General features: G+C 42.9%; 1 protein-coding gene across 4 annotated transcripts in view; it reads right to left on the bottom strand.

The window, feature by feature from the left end:
- GTF2IRD1 (GTF2I repeat domain containing 1) overlaps positions 1-18820 on the bottom strand; it is a 128211-nt gene extending 109391 nt beyond the window's left edge. For all 4 annotated transcript variants that reach the window (XM_088445896.1, XM_088445898.1, XM_088445899.1 and 1 more), the window contains exon 1: positions 18381-18820. The gene's annotated coding sequence lies outside the window, so the exon portion shown is untranslated. The remainder of the gene's footprint in view (positions 1-18380) is intronic.
- Between the last annotated feature and the right edge of the window lie 367 nt (positions 18821-19187).

Below are 19187 nucleotides of genomic sequence, written 5' to 3'. Positions count from 1 at the left end.
ACTCAATCAGCATGACAGAGTGATCTCCAGCCTTGTGCTCGTCAACACTCTCACCTGTGTTAACGAGAGGATCACTGACATGATGCCAGCTGGTCCTTTTGTGGCAGGGCTGAAATGCAGTGGAAATGTTGTTTTTGGGATTAGGTTCATTGTCCTGGCAAAGAGGGACTTTGAAATTCTGATCACTCTTCATGACATTCTGGAGTATATACAAATTGCCATCATAAAAACAGTAGCAGCAGACTTTGTGAAAAACAATACTAGTGTCATTCTCAAAACTTTTGGCCATGGCTGTAGGTGTCATCCTGGGCTCCGGGAGCAGCATTCCACTACACGCTCCTTTCTATATTGTACATTAGTTTAGCCATGTCATTGGTAACAATGTAGAATGTTGAATGTATTTGGCCAAAATTCAGTGTAGGCCAGTATCATAATAAATCATCCTGAGCTTACTTCTGTCGCTCCTGAAGGAAATCTGCATATTACAGTAAAAAATCACTTTAAGGTACTGGTTTTGGAAATCAAAGTGGAACATTTCTATTGTTACCTAAATAAAAACTTGAGTATAGGTCATCCAACCCAATAATGATAATTGAGGTATTAGTTTATATCTGCATCTAGGGAGAATTTAAATATATGTCTTTACTACTGAGCAGCTTATTAATGGTTTGCTATTAACCAACCCTGGGTGGTGCTCCCCAGAATGCACTTGATATCCAAAAGAAAACCAAGAAAGATATTTTGTAAAAGGGCCTTTCTACAGTGTTGTTGGACAGACTTAACCACCTCAAAATTTGTTTTTAAATACTACAACTACGTATGTTATTGAACACCCGGATTACTAATAAAACAAAAAAAAAATGATGAAGGAAAAGAGATTGTTTGCAATAAACTATAAAATAAAGTGAAGTTTCAGAATGCCAGGAAAAAGCCCTAAATAGCTCAGGTAGTCTCAGATGACATTACATGGAAATCTATTTAGAATACAATGGGTTGAGAAAATAATACTTTCCTTAGTTAGACCCCACACTTTTACAGTGGCTTCTATTCAAGCTTTGCCATAAAAATGTGTGAGCAGCCACAAATACTCACCCAGGCAGCTATGTGTGTACATACAATAGATGCATTCCTGCAAATAAACTGTGTAACAGTCTATAATTACTATAGTGCTCTTTGTTCCTGCATATACAAGTACCTGATGAATGTGCAGTACAGAAGTATCTGCCATACAGTGTATTTGCAGTACTTTTCTCTCTGTTAGAGCATTTATCTCCTTAAGAGTGTTTCTATGGTGTAGTCATAAGAAACCGGGGATGAAATTACAACCTAATGTCTCCTCCTTCACAATGCAGATCATTGTCAGTGATTACTCCCTAATAAAGATAATTGAAAACCTCATCAAGGAAGAGGATAGTTATGTTTGCAAATGAATGCAGCAAAGACTTTGTCCATGATGTAACATAAGCATCATGAGATAGAGTGTTATTCAAACGTAACAGGTGCTGCATTATGCAGACACAAGTGTCAATGTATTTAATACAGGTTGAATCTCCCATATCCAAATATTCAGAAATACAGAATTTTTTCTTTAGCATGACTGATAGAGTGAAACCTTTGCTTTTTGATGGTTCAATGTACCAGGCACAGAATTATTAAAAATACTGTATAAAATTACACTCAGATTGTGTGTATAAAGTGTATATGAAACAATTGAATTTCATTTATGTACACAAACTTTGAGGCACAAACTTATTGAGAATATTGTAAAAAATTACCTGCAGGCTGTGTGTATAAGGTGTATATAATACATAAATGTAAATATATAAGAAATATCACCAAAGAATTCCTATGGCGCTGGATCAAAACAAAATAACTGGGTGATCTTCTTTATCCAAGTGTTCTACACCTTCTTCTTTCCCCAGAACACTCAAAAAGAAAGGGAAAAGAAAACACAATAGTGTAGTGATTTCTACATAAGGGGTGCAAATGAGACTTGAATCATGGATCTCCTACCAGAATTAGTGGTCTACACTTGAAGGTAGACTCTTAAGCATGAGGGGGGGCAGCTTACACCGTTTTCTGTTACGTTGTGTAGCTCTTTCTCATCCGCCCAAATCATCATACGTCCAGTAAACATGAAAATAAAGTGTCCGATAGTGTAATACTGTATTTATTCATATTAAACATCAACCATTTAAAATAAACAAAAGGGTAAATAGAAGGTGGACTCTCACCAGATGGTGTTGTCTACCCGATGGAGAAGTAGACAAAAAACGCAGGTTTTACCAAGCACCAGGCGTCCCCAAGCAATAAAACTCCTTCTACCACTGGATTGGGTCCCAGGCTTCCTTTCTCCTGTTTCCTCCTTTCCCGCCAACGCGTTTCGATATGTGGATGTATATCTTCCTCAAGGCATATTCCAGCAGCCAGCTCCCTCTAGTCTAGTCTGTATACCAGCAGCACCACCACGTCAGCTATCAGAGTGTTTTCACAGATATAGCTGACATCCATCTGGTGAGAGTCCACCTTCTATTTACCCTTTTGTTTATTTTAAATGGTTGATGTTTAATGTAAATAAATACAGTATTACACTATCGGACACTTCATATTTATTTTCATGTTTACTGGACAAATGACGATTTGGTCGGATGAGAAAGAGCTACACAACGTAACAGAAAACGGTGTAAGCTGCCCCCCCACATGCTTAAGTGTCTACCTTCAAGTGTAGACCACTAATTCTGGTAGGAGATCCATGATTCAAGACTCATTTGCACCCCTTATGTAGAAATCACTACACTATTGTGTTTTCTTTTCCCTTACTTTTTGAGTGTTCTGGGGAAAGAATGTGTAGAACACTTGGATAAAGAAGATCACCCAGTTATTTTGTTTTAATCTAGCGCTGCAGGAATTCTTTGGTGATATTTCTTATGAAGGAGACATGGGATTAGAACATTTCATAGCATTTGGATTACCTCGCAATGTAGTATGACATGCAGTGGCACGTAATAATGGGCACGTAACTGTTAGTTTAGAATTATTCGAATGTATAGTACACACACACACACACACACACACAAAAGACTAAGATAATTGGATTTAAACAGGTGTCTCAATTTCTGCTATAAAATTATGGGAGCCATAGCCCCCTGAAAATACTTTTTTTTATATATATATTTTTATTATTTCCAAAGCATACAAAATAGACATACAGCAATACTTGACGTCATTTTACAATGCAAATAAGGATCGAGAGTAATAAACATTGAAAGGTATAATCCCAAAAAAGTATTGCATTACAGCAAATCACAAAACATGTAAATGAACAGTACAATAACAAAGTAATAGAGAAAAACAAAAATAAATAATTATATATCAGAGGAGCACACTTCAGAACTTCACCTTTTCTCAATATTCCACCTAGGTAATCTAAATCTCTGCACCAGAAATTACCGGGGCAGAGTGCAAACTGTAATTATTATAAAACCTAAATTGGCCACGAAGCATGTGTAAAACAAATATACGGCAAAGCATCGCTCACAAAGTTAAGACAAAAATAGTTATGATAGCCGTATTAGCCAATGAGCTAATATAGACCACCAGGGATAAAAGTGATGACCCAGGGTAATCTATATATAGAACAAGCCATGAGTAGCAGTAAGGGTATGGGAAGCAATTGCCAATCGTTCTTATACAGGGAATACTGTTCAATTATACCCCTTTTACACCAAACAAATAACCCGGGTTATTGCCAGGTCGATCCGGGTTGAGGCTCTGTGTGAACGACTCCCAAATAAATAACCCGGGTCGATTTACCAGGCAATCTTACTCGGGTTGAGAGCAGGGTTGAAAACGGGTTATTCCCGGGTCATGAGGCAGTGTAAACGGGTGCTACCCTGCTTATTTGACCCGGCTAGCTCTGAAAGATGCTGATTGGAGCTTCTGGGGCACTGGCAGATGATGTAATTTGTCAGTGCCCTGCATAGAGAGACTCACATGAAGCCATCGCTTGCCTGCCTAACCTCCTGCACCACAGCAGCCTGACCAGCAGCCACAAAAGCAGGCAGGCACACAGCCTGCCACAGCCAGAACTGCAGCCTGCACCACAGCCTGACCAGCAGCCACAAATGCAGGCTGATACACAGCCTGCCACAGCCAGAACAGCAACCTGTAGCAATGCTGTAAGCAGTCCCCACCCCTCTCTTTTGTTGCCTTTTGTGACCATCTTTGTCAGACCTTAAAACAGACCATTTTTAATGACTTCTATAGAGAAAAGCAGGGATTACCCGGGGTCAGTGTAAACGGGGCAAACCCGGGAATAACCCGGGTCGAGTTGCAGTGTAAACGGGGTCTGAAGCCGAGTTCAACCCGGGATTGACCAGTGTTCAAATTCCAGGGTTGGACCCGGGATTTTGGTGTAAAAGGGGTATTAAAGATAGTAAGATGTCCACATAAAATCAGAGAATTATTGTTGAGAAATATGGTAACATATTGCTCAAAGCAGACTATTGGGTCTGAAGTTACCGCTTATGTAATGGCTCCTAGGAGGCCACTAAAAATATACAAAATATGCTTTGTGTGGGGACCAATCGAGTAGAACTGGTTTCTGCTATATGCCACCCGGAATCGGTATGTAATGCTGGCTGTCAGAATGCCTACTGCCAAAACACAGACAGAGACATCCCGTTGGTATCCCGTCAGGAATCGGGTAAGTATACTTACCCTTCCCCCCTTCTTGTAATCTAACCCTAACCCTCCCCACCCTGCACCCTAACCCTCCCCACCCTGCACCCTAACCTTTCCCGTTAGTGCCTAAACCTAAGTCTCCCCCTTTTGTGCCAAAGCCTAACCCTCCCCCCTTAGTGCCTAACCCCACCCAGTGGTGCCTAACCCTAATCTCCCCCCAAAAAACCCAAAATCTAACGCTAACCCCGCTAAGTAACCTGAACCTTACACCCCCGTGGCTATCAGCTAAGACTTCCTGGACTTACCTGGTTCGGGCTGGCGTCTGTGTTCCGGCATCGGGATTAAGATAGGCATCGGTATTGCGATGCCTACCTTAAGTCCCATGTCGGACTTCCAGTGTCGGGATTCAGCCCGGCGGCATCCCGTCCGTCGGTCTGCTAACTACATCCCATGCCACCCAATGAGCTGAATCATAGGTAGTGTACTGCGGGGATGCTCCCATCCCCATATACAAATCCCAAGTGTCATAGAAATGAGGATCAGGATCTGCATCAGAGCTGTACATTTTTGTAAGACAGCGGTAAGATGGTGGGGCAGGAGTAAATATATGCACCCTCAGAGATGTGCAGAAACAACAGGCAGAACTTCAGGGCTGGTATGAGTAGCCTCACCAGTCTCCAAGTCTCTCTGTCTCTGAATTGGGGTAACCGGACAAAGAGCTTGGACTTTCAAATGTACCAGGTCATACCCCGAAACAGAGGTTTGGACTGTCAAGTGAACCAGGTCATGGTCTAAGAATGACAGCATCATATAACTTATATAGAACCTGCCGTGGAGTGGAATAATGCTGGATATTTTATATGCTCCTAAGGATTTATTATGTATTTTTTTTGGTCACTCATCACAACTTGTTTTACATATTAATATTGTGATATGTTTGTGATGACATTTATGGTAACATAATGGACCTCCATTTAATAGATAAACAATAGGATTAATATCCTGTCTGACTTTCCATGCTCTTATAGGGCTGAGAAACCTGAAGATGATCTGTGATGCTGCTGTTCCCATAGACACCAGCAGTGTGACAGGGCTCGAAGAAAGGAAAGTACAGACATTTTTATGCACATGGACGTATTCTTGCTGCAGCACACTGTATTATCATCATTTAATATAATAGGTCAGAGAACTGGAACTGCTTAAATCTTTGCAAATTATGCAGATAGCAAAATGTGTTCACAATTTCAGATAGCAACAAGTATAGCAGCTCTCAGCGATCATAGCAAAAAATCTAACACAGCCAGAATATGACAGGATGTCATAAAAGCTTATTTATATACATATATATATATATATATATATATATATATACTTAATTTTAAATGAATGTGCTACAGATCAGAGCCGAAACACAAATTCTCTTCTTGATGACGGAGTAAAAAATCCTATATGCAGGGGGGCATCCTTTTTAGTACTATGACACACCTGTTGAATCAAACATTTTTTGGGACATGCCAATCTTAAAAATTTGATTTAGACTAAAGACAAACTTAAAAATGAAGCTGTGTGAGCTAGAAAACCAAAGTTAATGCTGACTTTTTTATTTATAATTAAAACGCAATTCGTACTGTGCATCTTCAGTGCTTTCCCCTGTTATTATCAGTCTATGTGACAGATTCAGCCAGGTATCAGGACAAACAAATGTGCCCTGTCACTGTGGGGGGATAACTGCAGTAGGGAATATAATAAAAGTCACATGCCCCTAAACTGTAACAAGTATACAAATTATTTTATCTCCAGTGGCAACAGCTTAATCTATTTTGATACAAAAGTGTAAGACAAAATGCAATTGCAATGTACATAGGGCCCGATTCAGCACGTATCGCAAGGCTGCGTTCGCACACACCCGCTCGCTGCCAAAAAATATGTTCATGAATGCGATCGCATGGCAACCACAGCACTATACCAAGACGCCCACCACTATATAAAAAGACGTCCACTTCCCATTACATATATCTGTAAGTCAGCGAAAACATCGGTAACATCGGACCTATACGCAGAGTTGTGGTTGAGCTTGACATGACTCGCCATGTAGACCTCTGGCTGGGGCTTAATTATGGACGCCCCTGTAATGGCGTTCAAATACACAGGCACGCCTGCGTTCCGCTGACCTCCCCCCCCGTCACCACCCCCAACAGGACACTTCCTGTCAATCACTGTGCAATGGGACAGCGTGCTCTCTGCGATCGCTTCCTAATCGCAGCAGCCGATTCGCGCACTGTGATGCATACGCATGCGCAGAATGCACACATCAAACTGGTGCGTGCGAATGCAGCCTAGCGATCCATTCTGAATCAGGCCCATAGATCATAACACTCCAACAAAATGGGATACAGAGGGTCATCCTTCACAAAAAATACAAACTGACAATGAAAATAATAACAATGGTTAACATTGTGTTATTTGTATGTCTTTATGTTATTATGTTACTGCAACAAAGTACATGAACTTGCAGGTGTTTAGGTCTAGATCAGTATTACTTCCAAGCACAGGAAGCTGCATCTGCAAACACCTGCAACATTAACAGCATCTGTGCCCCAGATAAAACCATGGAATAGAATCTAGTGATAGTCACAGTCACTAGCACAAGTACGACAGAGGTTATAAACTTCACTGACATCCATTATGAAGCTTCTGTTTTAAATATTTAGGTTATGGTGAGAGTAGGTATTTAGGTTACCTAAATCTTAGAACACAATTTGTGTTAAACATTACAGTAATTAATGTGATGCAGAATAAAAGATAAAATTTCTATCTATAATATTTCTATAGTGTCTAAAATCACATAATCACTCGGTAGTAACAGGCAGGCCCAGACTTGTGGAAAGGTACAGGTACAAGCCCAAGACAATAGAGGACATGGAGGAGGAGATTTACAGTCAATAAATAAGGGAACAAAGTATTTTGGAAAACTTTATAGAAAATTGTTGTAATCAATTTCTTGTAAAAATATAGGCCCTGATTCAGTGCCGGACGCTCTGACCAGAGCGCTCGCTCTGAATCAGGGCTGTCCTATTTAAATTTGGAGCGGCCTCTTGGACGCTCGCATAGCTGTGGGTTACCACCCACAGCTTATGCGAGCGTCCATGATGATAGTCGCTATGGTCAAGACCATCGCGATCATCAGGCTTGCGACGAGACCCTGCGGTAGGGTCTCGCTGCCGCAAGCCCTGGAGTGATTTTGGCTCTATCAGAGCCAAAATCACTCCCACTGACATCACTAGTGATGTCAGTGGGGCCGGCCCCAGACGGTAGGCGTTCCAATGGGAACGCCTCCGTCTGGCAGCCACGCCCCCAGCACGCCCACCAAAGGGGGCGTGCTGTCACTCACCATCGACAGCACGCCCCCTTTGGTGCGAGACCCAGAGCGACAGCTTGGCTGTCGCTATCCGGGTCTCGCGCAGGCGCACGACGGAGCTCCCTCCGTCGTGCGCATGCGCATTTGGGTACCATCGACCCGCTTGCGAGCGTCCTGCGCTCGCGAGCGGGTCTGAATGAGACCCATATTCCCCCAGCTGAATAGGAGGCATTTATCAAAATAGGTCACCCTGTCTCCATTCTTAATCATACAGGAGTGGGCGAAAACAGAATAAAATGAATGTATATGTGGGATGGCCAAACCATGGATTGACTCTTCTTAAATTCATGCCCCACCCAATTGTTTCTCTCCTACCCATGATATCCATTATTTTCATCCCAGTTCATTCCCCCACCCAAAACATGGTTGTTAATAAAATGCAAGTATGCTAAACTACTGTTCAAACACGCACACATATACTCTCTATTTACCTGTCACCTGTGTTTAGAATGAGGTGACTCTAATGTTGGGTACACACTGACAGATATATTGGCCGATCAATTGATCAACCAATATATCTTCTACCCGTTAGCCGGTGATGTAATGATACATCCCAAGCTCTGTACATGCGATGTGTCGTTATATGTTGCATGTAACAGCACCTGGTCAATCACCACATTATCCCATCTGCTTTGCAGATGCGATGAACGACCATAGTGCACGCATAATTTGGCGTACACACTGCACGATATATCATCCCGACACGGATCGGAATGATATATCGTATAGTGTGTACCCAGCTAGGGGTCTATCTATATGATCCTGCTGGCTGCATCCCACCACAATTTTTCAAACTATACTCCTCACACCCTGTATATACATCCCAAACCCTATATATACACCTCACAAAACCTATATATAGATTCTGCACCTTTAATATATACATCACCATACATACAACTCACAACCTATATACTGTGTACACCCACACACTATATATACATTCCACACCTTATACATATACACATCGTCACACTCCATACATACAACCCGCACACTATATATACTGTACATCCCACACCCTGATTATTCCACAACCCATACATACACCCCACATCCTATGTATACACACACAACCTGTATATACACCCCACACCCTATATATACTGTACATCTCACATTTTATATGTGGGGTGTGCTTGTGTGTGTATATAAATAATATATATACACACACATACAAACACACCCCACATCCCCTATATACATCCCACAACCTATATATATATACACACACACACACACACACACACACGCTGTATATAAATCCCACACCCCATATAAATATCTCACACCCGATATATATATACACACCACACCCAATATATACATCTCACACCTTTATATACATGCCACACACTATATATACATCCAACACCCTGTATACACATCCCACACCCAACATATACAGTACATCCCACATCCTATATATACTGTACATCTCACACCCTATATATACACATCCCACACCTCATATATACTGCATATACCACACACTATATATACACACCTTAAGCCCTGTATATACATCCTACACCCTATATATACTGTACATCTCACACCCTACATACACACATCCCACACCTCATATATACTGCATATACCACACACTATATATACACACACCATAAGCCCTGTATATACATCCCACACCCTATATATACTGTACATCTCACACCCTATATATACACATCCCACACCTCATATATACTGCATATACCACACACATATATATATATATATATATATATATATACACACACACCTTAAGCCCTGTATATACATCCCACACTCTACATATATACACATCCTAGTGTTCTAGCACCCTGCACTTCTCACAACCAGTTCCTCTTTCCTGTCTGTGGTGTCGCTCTCTGCTCTGGTGCTTCTAGCACAGTCAGCTAATACAACAAACTCTTGAGATACAGACCAGAGTGTGCTAGAAGCACGAGAGCAGAGCGACACCCCAGACAGAAAAGAGGAACTGCACAGGTTATGACAGGTGCAGGGTGCTAGAATGAACACTACATCCTGCACCCTATATACATCTCACACAATATACTACAATGACAGGATGTAGTAACATGGGGACTCATTCTGATTTAGGTATATGCCATGTTTTATGGTACAATATGCAAATTTCTATTACGCATGCATACAAAGGTGTGCGTCTATGGCCATGTGCACGTTTGCACCTCATTACTCTTGGAAAGACAGTACAGGGCAGGAAAGGATGTGCAAATGCAGTCCTGGTATGAGAAGGGCATGTTCATGTGATTGTGACACAGAGGCTGTCACTTGCGGGTGCCCAAGTGCTGGAACACATGCAGATGATGATCATGGTCTCTAGCTGTAGCTGCCACTTCTGATCTATATGAAACAAATAGCAAATGACGTTTTTGTGATCAAAACAAATATTGGGTGTCGATAAATCTGGGTGTAAGAATATATGATATAACCTGGCTGATATACTACTGGTGCAGTAGCGATTGTGGAATGATAGCAAGGACCGGACACCCACAATACAGATTGGAATGGGCACTATTATAGGTAATTGCTGGATACATTTATATAATGTGTCAGTATTAGGGATGTAAGGGATCCATCTGAGGTCACCATGAAGTGGTATGTGGGCAATCATTTTTGGCCAAACATGTACTAAGAACCTTATTTAAACTCTATGTTAATTGTTACAGTTTATTATAAATGTTTTGATTACACTGCACAACAATGAAAATGTTTCAGATGTGAAAATAGTTACTTCTAATTGATTTCATCATGCAAAGAATGAATATGACATTTAAAACTCTCAGGTAGCTCTGAGTTCCGAGATATAGCCCATTTATGACGATGTAGGGGTATTCTTAGTGAAGTGGGCAGGATGGAGAGAACCTTACCAGCAATCTGCGTTCCGCGCAAAGGGGGGGTGGGGCCTAATGACCCAATTAAATGATCAGTTATTTGTCCCCTCCCCTATTCAAATATATGCGATTCACGGGATTACGCATACAAGGTAACTGTGGTACACTGAGTGACAAGGATAGTGAGAGATTCCACCAAGTCATTTCAGCAATGGAACAAAGATATCAGGGTAGGTGATCACTACTGTTGGGCAGTGACAAGAGATGCCCCAGAAGAGGAGTACAAGCAACAAGCAAAGAGAAAGCACCCCCATGAATAGGCCACTATATTAGATAGTACTTTTGTATGCTGTATGTTTGTTTCGTATGCTGTATGTTTGTTTCGTTTTGTGTTCTTATTTGTGATTGATTTAATTAAAACAACTGTTATTTATTTTCTATCAAGAAAATATCAGATTATTTTAAAATAGCTTTTCACTGTGACTATATTACTAATGTACATACAGTATAGTGCAAGTAGTGTAGCTCAAAAAATAGAGCTAGTAAAAACATTCTGAAATCATTTTAGTTTTTCTTGACCTCAAATTAGTAATGTATGACTATTTTTAGAAAGGAAACAAATTAAAAGTATTAATTTGTTGTACAGTGGGCCTGATTCAGATCCGGTCGCAAGCGCTGAGCGCTCGCAACTGGGTCGATGTTTGCTCACTGGGCATGCGCACGACGGAGCGCATGCGCATGCGCGAGACCCAGCTAGCGACAGGTGCTCCATCACTCCGGGTCTCGCACCAAAGGGGGCGAGCTGTCGATGGTGATTGACAGCTCTCCCCGTTTGGTAGGCGGGCATGGGGGGTGGCTGGCCAAACGGAGGAGTTCCCGAAGGAACGCCTGCCGTTTGGGGGCGGCCCCACTGACATCACCAGTGATGTCAGTGGGAGAGCCTCCGTCTCTATTAGAGCCAGAAGCTCTCTGGGGCTTGCGGCCACGAGACCCTACCACAAGGGTCTCGTCGCAAGCCCGATGGTCGCGATGGTCTTGACCATCGCGACCATCAACCTGACCGCTCGCAATAGCTGTGGGTGGTCACCCACAGCAATGCGAGCGGCCAGGAGGCCGCACAAAAAAAAATGTCCTGATTCAGAGAGAGCGCTCATTCAGAGCGTCCGGCTCTGAATCAGGCCCAGTGTTATCAGTGTTCTTAGTAATGAGAGTGCGCATCCTGCATTTTTGTTTCTTTTTCGTGTGTTTAGAGACGCAGGAGACTGATCTATAGGAGCGCCTTGGAATGATGAATCCTAGATGCCTGTACAGGGGTTAATGTGATCACAGATATATAAAATTTTAAGGGCCTGATTCAGACTCGGACACTAAGCCATGAATGCACGCTATGGCCGATAGTCGCCCATCTGTGCATGCGTATGCGTCAATATGCGCATGTGCAAGACAGTCACTGCGCTCGGAAATTGTGTGCTCGTAGTACACAGACTGGACGCTACTTTGAGTGACAGATAGTGCAGTTTGTGGGTATTATCAGGGGAAGGTGCTTGTGAACGGGGGAGTGGGGCAGTGAACGCAGGCATGTCTCAAGTGTCGAAACTGCGTTTTATGGGTGTGCATAATTAGCATGGAAGAGTCATTGTCATTGTATCCTGTCACCTCCAGGGCTGCCAAGAGAAATTCTGGGCCTGGATACAGCAACATCCTGTGGGACCACAGCATGTTGGGCATGGATGCACCCGTTTGTGGGTGGGTCTAGCATGTGAGCTGCACCCACTCACAGGAGCATGGCATAGCACCCAGAAGCTGGGACTAAAGTATTCACTACTGTATTTGGATGGCAGGAGCTGTATTTTGTGGATGTATTTAGATGCTAAAATGCAACACACAAAAATTAAAGCACTACAACTTTATTTTGTACATCTCTCAGGTAAATAACACATAAACAATATCTAATTTCTGTCATAGAGATAGATCTATGAAGGACTTAATTTTGACATAATATCAGGTCATCTTATGCACACACATTCCACAGCATATATCCTAACCTCCATGCTCCTTCCTCACTATCTACCCCATCTGTGTCACCCGTCTGTCTGCCCCTCCCCTTTAGAATGTAAGCTCTCACAAGCAGGGCCCTCGTCCCTCACGTGCTTCTCCTATCCCTACTTATAGTATAATTTACTCCTAACTCCCCAATTGGCACCCAACATTTGGTTGCTGAGGCCCTGCTGCTTGTATTATGCATCTAGCTATGTTTATAAACCTTGTCCTTGTCCTGCATTGTTTTGTATTACTATTAACTGTTTTTCTTGTGTGCTCATTTATGTACTGTGTAAGGCACTGCAGAACCTTTGTGATGCCATATAAATAAAGGATAATAATAATAAATTGTTCTCTCCTGGTGTAACCCAGGCACATATACTACTGTTCTCTCCTGTGTAGTCCAGACATATATACAATTGTTCTCTCCTGTTGTAAACCAGGCGCATATACTACTGTTCTCTCCTGTGTAATCCAGGTATATATACTACTGTTCTCTCCTGTGTAATCCAGACATATATACAATTGTTCTCTGCTGTTGCAACCCAGGCGCATATAATACTGTTCTCTCCTGTGTAATCCAGGTATATATACTGCTGTTCTCTCCTGTGTAATCCAGGTATATATATACTACTGTTCTCTCCTGTGTAATCCAGGTATATATAATACTGTTCTCTCCTGTGTAATCCAGGTATATATACTGCTGTTCTCTCCTGTGTAATCCAGGTATATATACTGCTGTTCTCTCCTGTGTAATCCAGGTATATATACTACTGTTCTCTCCTGTGTAATCCAGACATATATACAATTGTTCTCTCCTGTTGTAAACCAGGCGCATATACTACTGTTCTCTCCTGTGTAATCCAGGTATATATACTACTGTTCTCTCCTGTGTAATCCAGACATATATACAATTGTTCTCTGCTGTTGCAACCCAGGCGCATATAATACTGTTCTCTCCTGTGTAATCCAGGTATATATACTGCTGTTCTCTCCTGTGTAATCCAGGTATATATACTACTGTTCTCTCCTGTGTAATCCAGGTATATATACTGCTGTTCTCTCCTGTGTAATCCAGGTATATATACTACTGTTCTCTCCTGTGTAATCCAGACATATATACAATTGTTCTCTCCTGTTGTAAACCAGGCGCATATAATACTGTTCTCTCCTGTGTAATCCAGGTATATATACTGCTGTTCTCTCCTGTGTAATCCAGGTATATATACTACTGTTCTCTCCTGTGTAATCCAGACATATATACAATTGTTCTCTGCTGTTGCAACCCAGGCGCATATAATACTGTTCTCTCCTGTGTAATCCAGGTATATATACTGCTGTTCTCTCCTGTGTAATCCAGGTATATATACTACTGTTCTCTCCTGTGTAATCCAGACATATATACAATTCATACTTGCCTACTCTCCCGGGACTGTCGGGAGCCTCCCGAAAATCGGGTGCCGCTCCCGACACCCCGCAAGACTAGGCAAGTCCTGCGGAAAGCCCTGCTAACCCCTGCGCCAGCTGCAAAATTGGGCGGTGCGGGGGTGTGATGACGCAATTCGCGCTGAATCGCGTCATCGTAGCCCCGCCCCCTGCCTTATAATGCCAGTAATATTGGCATTATAAGGCGGGGGGCAGGGCCACTATGACGCGATCGCGTCAGCACCCCCCCCGCTCCGCCTATTTGACCCGCCCCCATCCTCCCTGCTGGACGGACCTGCTAGCCCCCTCTCGGATTCCCCTGCCGAAATGTCGGCAAGTATGATACAATTGTTCTCTCCTGTTGCAACCCAGGCACATATAATACTGTTCTCTCCTGTGTAATCCAGGTATATATACTACTGTTTTCTCCCGGTAAAAAATTAAAAAATCCGCCCCTTCTTTTAATTGGCAGCCAGTCCGCAAGCCGGGATTGGCTGGCGGCTGGTGCTACTGCAGTGCAGCTGGGACCTAATGAAAACAGGTTCACCCAAGGCAAATAGAAAGAGGGAAGGGGGTGACAGAGGGAATCAGAGAGTGAGGAGGGGGTGACAGAGGGAATCAGTTAGAGAGAGGGGTAGGGGGTGACAGAGGGAAGCAGTTAGTGGCGCAGGGGGTGAGAGTGAGAGGAAATCAGTTAGCGAGAGGGGAATGGGGTGATAGAGGGCAGCAGGCAGTGAGAAATGTGGGGGTAAGATGGAAGGTGCTGAAAGGGCAGCAGGGAGTGAGAGTTGTCGGGGGTAAGTAAAGGAGAGAGAGAGACGCAGATGATCATACACAAAGGAGAGTATATAAGGAGGAAGAGAGTTACCTAGGATGAAGATATGGACACATGAGGAGAGTCTATATAAAATAAATATATAAATAAAAGGAAACATTTCAAATTAATTATTAGGATGGTCCAGATGACCGTAGGTACGTTTTACAGTAGGTGGTATTTTGATCTTAGGTGAAGCATATGTTTACGCTATGAATCTATAGAAGACAATAATAATAATAATAATAATAATAATAATATGAGATATGGTAAGAACTTACCCTTGTTATCTCTATTTCTACGAAGTCCATAGGGTTCCACAGGATACCTTGGGGTATAGGTGATGACAGGCATCGGGCACCATAGAGTTAAGTTTTCAGCCTCCCAGGATGCACTAGGGTCCCCCTCCTATACCCCACCCCCGAGCCAAGGCATCTCAGTTTTGCACCAAGCCATAGGCTGGAGGAGAAGGAAGAGAGAGAAAAAAGATCTGGACACACACAAGAATCACATTCTCACCAGAAAGAGCAGGGACGGTAATAAGGCTGACAGTTAGAAAGTAAAAAGTACAGGCAGCAGCGCTAGCACAGTCACATACAATGCAAAGAAAATCAATTCCTGCACTAACAGCGCTGATAAATCAACTACACAGACACAGAGTCTGGTAGGACACAGCGCTGCATACACAGACCTGACCACAGCGGAGGAGAGGTATGCGGGGGGACCCAGACCACGATGCCTCTGTCCAGACTTCCAGCAGCGTTCACCATGCGTTCTAGAAGATGGCCACCGAGGAGCATAGAGGAGGCTGGCCTGGGGGAGGAGCGCTGCCACAGGGCCAGTCGGCGTGTGCAGAGAGGGCTGTGTGCAGCGGGGGAGGCGCCGGCTGTGAGACAGGGAAGGTCTGCTCCCCTGGCATGCATTTAACCCCTGGGACGCCGCAGCGCTACCGCTCTGCCGCGGTCCTGCTGTCCCAGGGGGGTAGTGGAAGCGCAGGTTAGTACCTGGCTCAACGCTGCAGCCAGTCCCCAGGGAGCCCCCTGCCTGGGGACTCTGGACCATGTATCAGCGGGGACCCACCGCGGGACCCCGCTGCTTACCTGCTGTCCCCCTTAAATCCGGCCATGGTCCTAAACATCTGGGGTCACCGCTAGCTGTGACCTCAGATGCCTACCAGCATCCCCGGATCGGTACCGGCGTTCTGGTACCGGCTGGGGGGGTAGGGAAGACAGCATGGATGTCAGGACTGACTGTCCATGCTGTACTTCCAGATGTGCAGCCACAGCTGCATTGTTGAAAAACTTCAGGGGCTCTTCATGGCCCCCCTCTAACAGGTGCATCCGACTCCGGCCGGGCACCAAACTAAACTGAGATGCCTTGGCTCGGGGGCGCGGTATAGGAGGGGGACCCTAGTGCATCCTGGGAGGCTGAAAACTTAACTCTATGGTGCCCGATGCCTGACGTCATCACCTATACCCCAAGGTATCCTGTGGATACCCTATGGACCCTGAAGTAGAAAATAATAGACACAAATGATTATGGAAAAACTGCTATATTTCCATACTTAAAATAACCTCAACTGAGTCTATCTGCCATCAAAACAGACCAAATTGAAAAGCAAATATTTGGAACAATATACAGACATCTGTATGATGTACCTAGCACCTATTTTTAATTTTATGAAAATGTTGATGTTTTATATATTTACAAAACTACTTTATTTTAAAACATAAATTAATTATTGAAACACAAAGTAAAATAAAATATTTAATTTCATCTGATAAATAATATTTACCATGACACAGAACTTGATTACACTTGTTTAAACACAAACAAAATACTTACTGCAAATTAACTCTTTGCTTGTCTAAAATACCTGACGCCTCTTGTATTGGGACAGGTACATCTGGTTGTATGGAAAAATGCTGAACAGTGAAGCACCTGCTTTTATTTGAGCCACTTATTGATTTGCAGTGAAAAATATTCTGTGAAGCACTCCATACACTTGTGGCACTATATCAATAAATATAAAGCCCCTGGTGGAATATCAAATAATAGATTTAGAACTGCCATTGTTTATAATAAAAAAATATTCTAAAGAACTTCATAGTAAATATGTATATATTTACTCGTGGATCCGGAGTATGCTGTGAAACAGGATTCATATCAGATAAACTGTCGGTTTTATCTGAACCAATTATAAATGGTAACAAATGTCTCAAGGTTGTCTAGCATTGCCTCATATTGTAAGACAAATTAGCCCCATAACCTACTAAATCCACATAATTACTGGACATGTGAGATAGGCGTTACTCACGTACCACATTGGATGCGAACGGACTCTTGTAAATGGTCCAGAATCCAGAGAATAAGGTCTACAAAATTGAGATTAGAAAGCCCAAGGCTGATAGAACATATTCCCATAGTATAATGCACTTCACCACTCATGCATGCCTCCAGAGCATCTAATTACCTCCTCCATCTAGGAGATCAATTCCTATTCAAATCTGCTGTAACAGCCCATAGCTCCTATTGAATTTCAAGTATACAAGAAATGCTCTTAAAAGATAAAAAGACACTACACATAGAATGCATAACAAATAAGCAACAAGTAAACAATATTTATAAACCTTTCCCAGAATGTTTCCAACTCTGGCTACTTTCATGTTCAAATATCAACAGAATACCTGTGCAGCACACATCAGTGTTAGATGTAAGTTACACATTAGATAGTAGCAGATGTACATGCATATTTGCTGACAGCATAGGTAAAATGAAAGTGGCTGTCATCAGTGGGAGGGAGCAACCATAGGTCTACTATAAATCACCCTACTACTTTCCTGGAGGAAAAAAAAATAAACCCAATACAGAACACAGACACACACCCACATTCTGACCTCATTCAAGTTTCATATCACAAATCACAATCCCTTCCCTCCTCCAGTCTGCTGCTACTGTATATAAATAGAGCATAGACACACATCCAGGGCATGGGGACATCACAGTCCTGAGTATGGGACCCAGAACCTGGACCTCCCAGAGTCACGTGTGGACAGTGTGCTGCTCTCAGCTTCACAGGACATGTTACATGCAAAATATAATCAGACGGATTATGATACAAAGTTTGTTTGTTTTTTCTTACCAAGAGAGGTCCCAGTACTTCTGTGTGAGGTCCTCCCCCGCAGCCTCCTCTAGCCCAGGTCTGAAGCTGCTTCCTTTAATTGATGTGGAAAATAAATGGAAAGAAGGGGAGGTAGGGAGGGGAGGGGATTTTGGTGCTGTACAGGGTAAAGGGGGGGTTGTAATTCTTCACTGATCAGCACCGATCTTCCCCGATCCGCAGTGCTAACAGATATGTATGTATCTGTCTTCTATCAACCCCTTTGCTCTGTCCTGTCTGCAGAGGGCTGTAGAGCAGAGAGGGGCGATATGTACCCTCCCCCTCCCAAAATAGAAATCCTTTTTGTGTGTGTGAGTGTATGTGTATATGTGTGTGTTGCAGGAGTCCCTTTGTTCTATAATCCCAGTAAGATTGAAAGCCATTCGCCCTGTCTCTAATCCCAGCCCTGCTCAACAACAACATCTATTGGCTGTAATTTACATACAGGATTAACAAACCAGCTTCAAGGAGAAAAGAGGAAAAAACCCAGAGAAGGCAGAAAGAAGAAAGGGGATAGGTGGAATGAGATTGCCATTCTATGCTGCTAGTCTCACACCATTATTACACTGTACTGGTGGAGGATGAAGATTAGGTTGAGATCAGTGACACTTGATGCAAAACATTGTCTGCCTGCATTGCAAAATGATCATGTTTGTTTTTACAGAAGGCTGTATCTGGATCTCTGAGTTTGTCTGAGGGTGTGCTTTCAGATTACAGATTAGTGGGCAGGGTTATACTGAGAGAAAGCTGCAGATACATGCAATATATACTGTAGGTGCACGTTGTCCT

The sequence above is a fragment of the Taudactylus pleione genome, unplaced genomic scaffold (assembly GCF_031769625.1).
Source record: "Taudactylus pleione unplaced genomic scaffold, aTauple2 ptg000391l, whole genome shotgun sequence".
Classification (NCBI taxonomy): domain Eukaryota; kingdom Metazoa; phylum Chordata; class Amphibia; order Anura; family Myobatrachidae; genus Taudactylus; species Taudactylus pleione.
The sequence above is the reverse complement of the archived record's forward strand: the minus strand, read 5'-3'. Positions and strand labels throughout refer to the sequence as shown.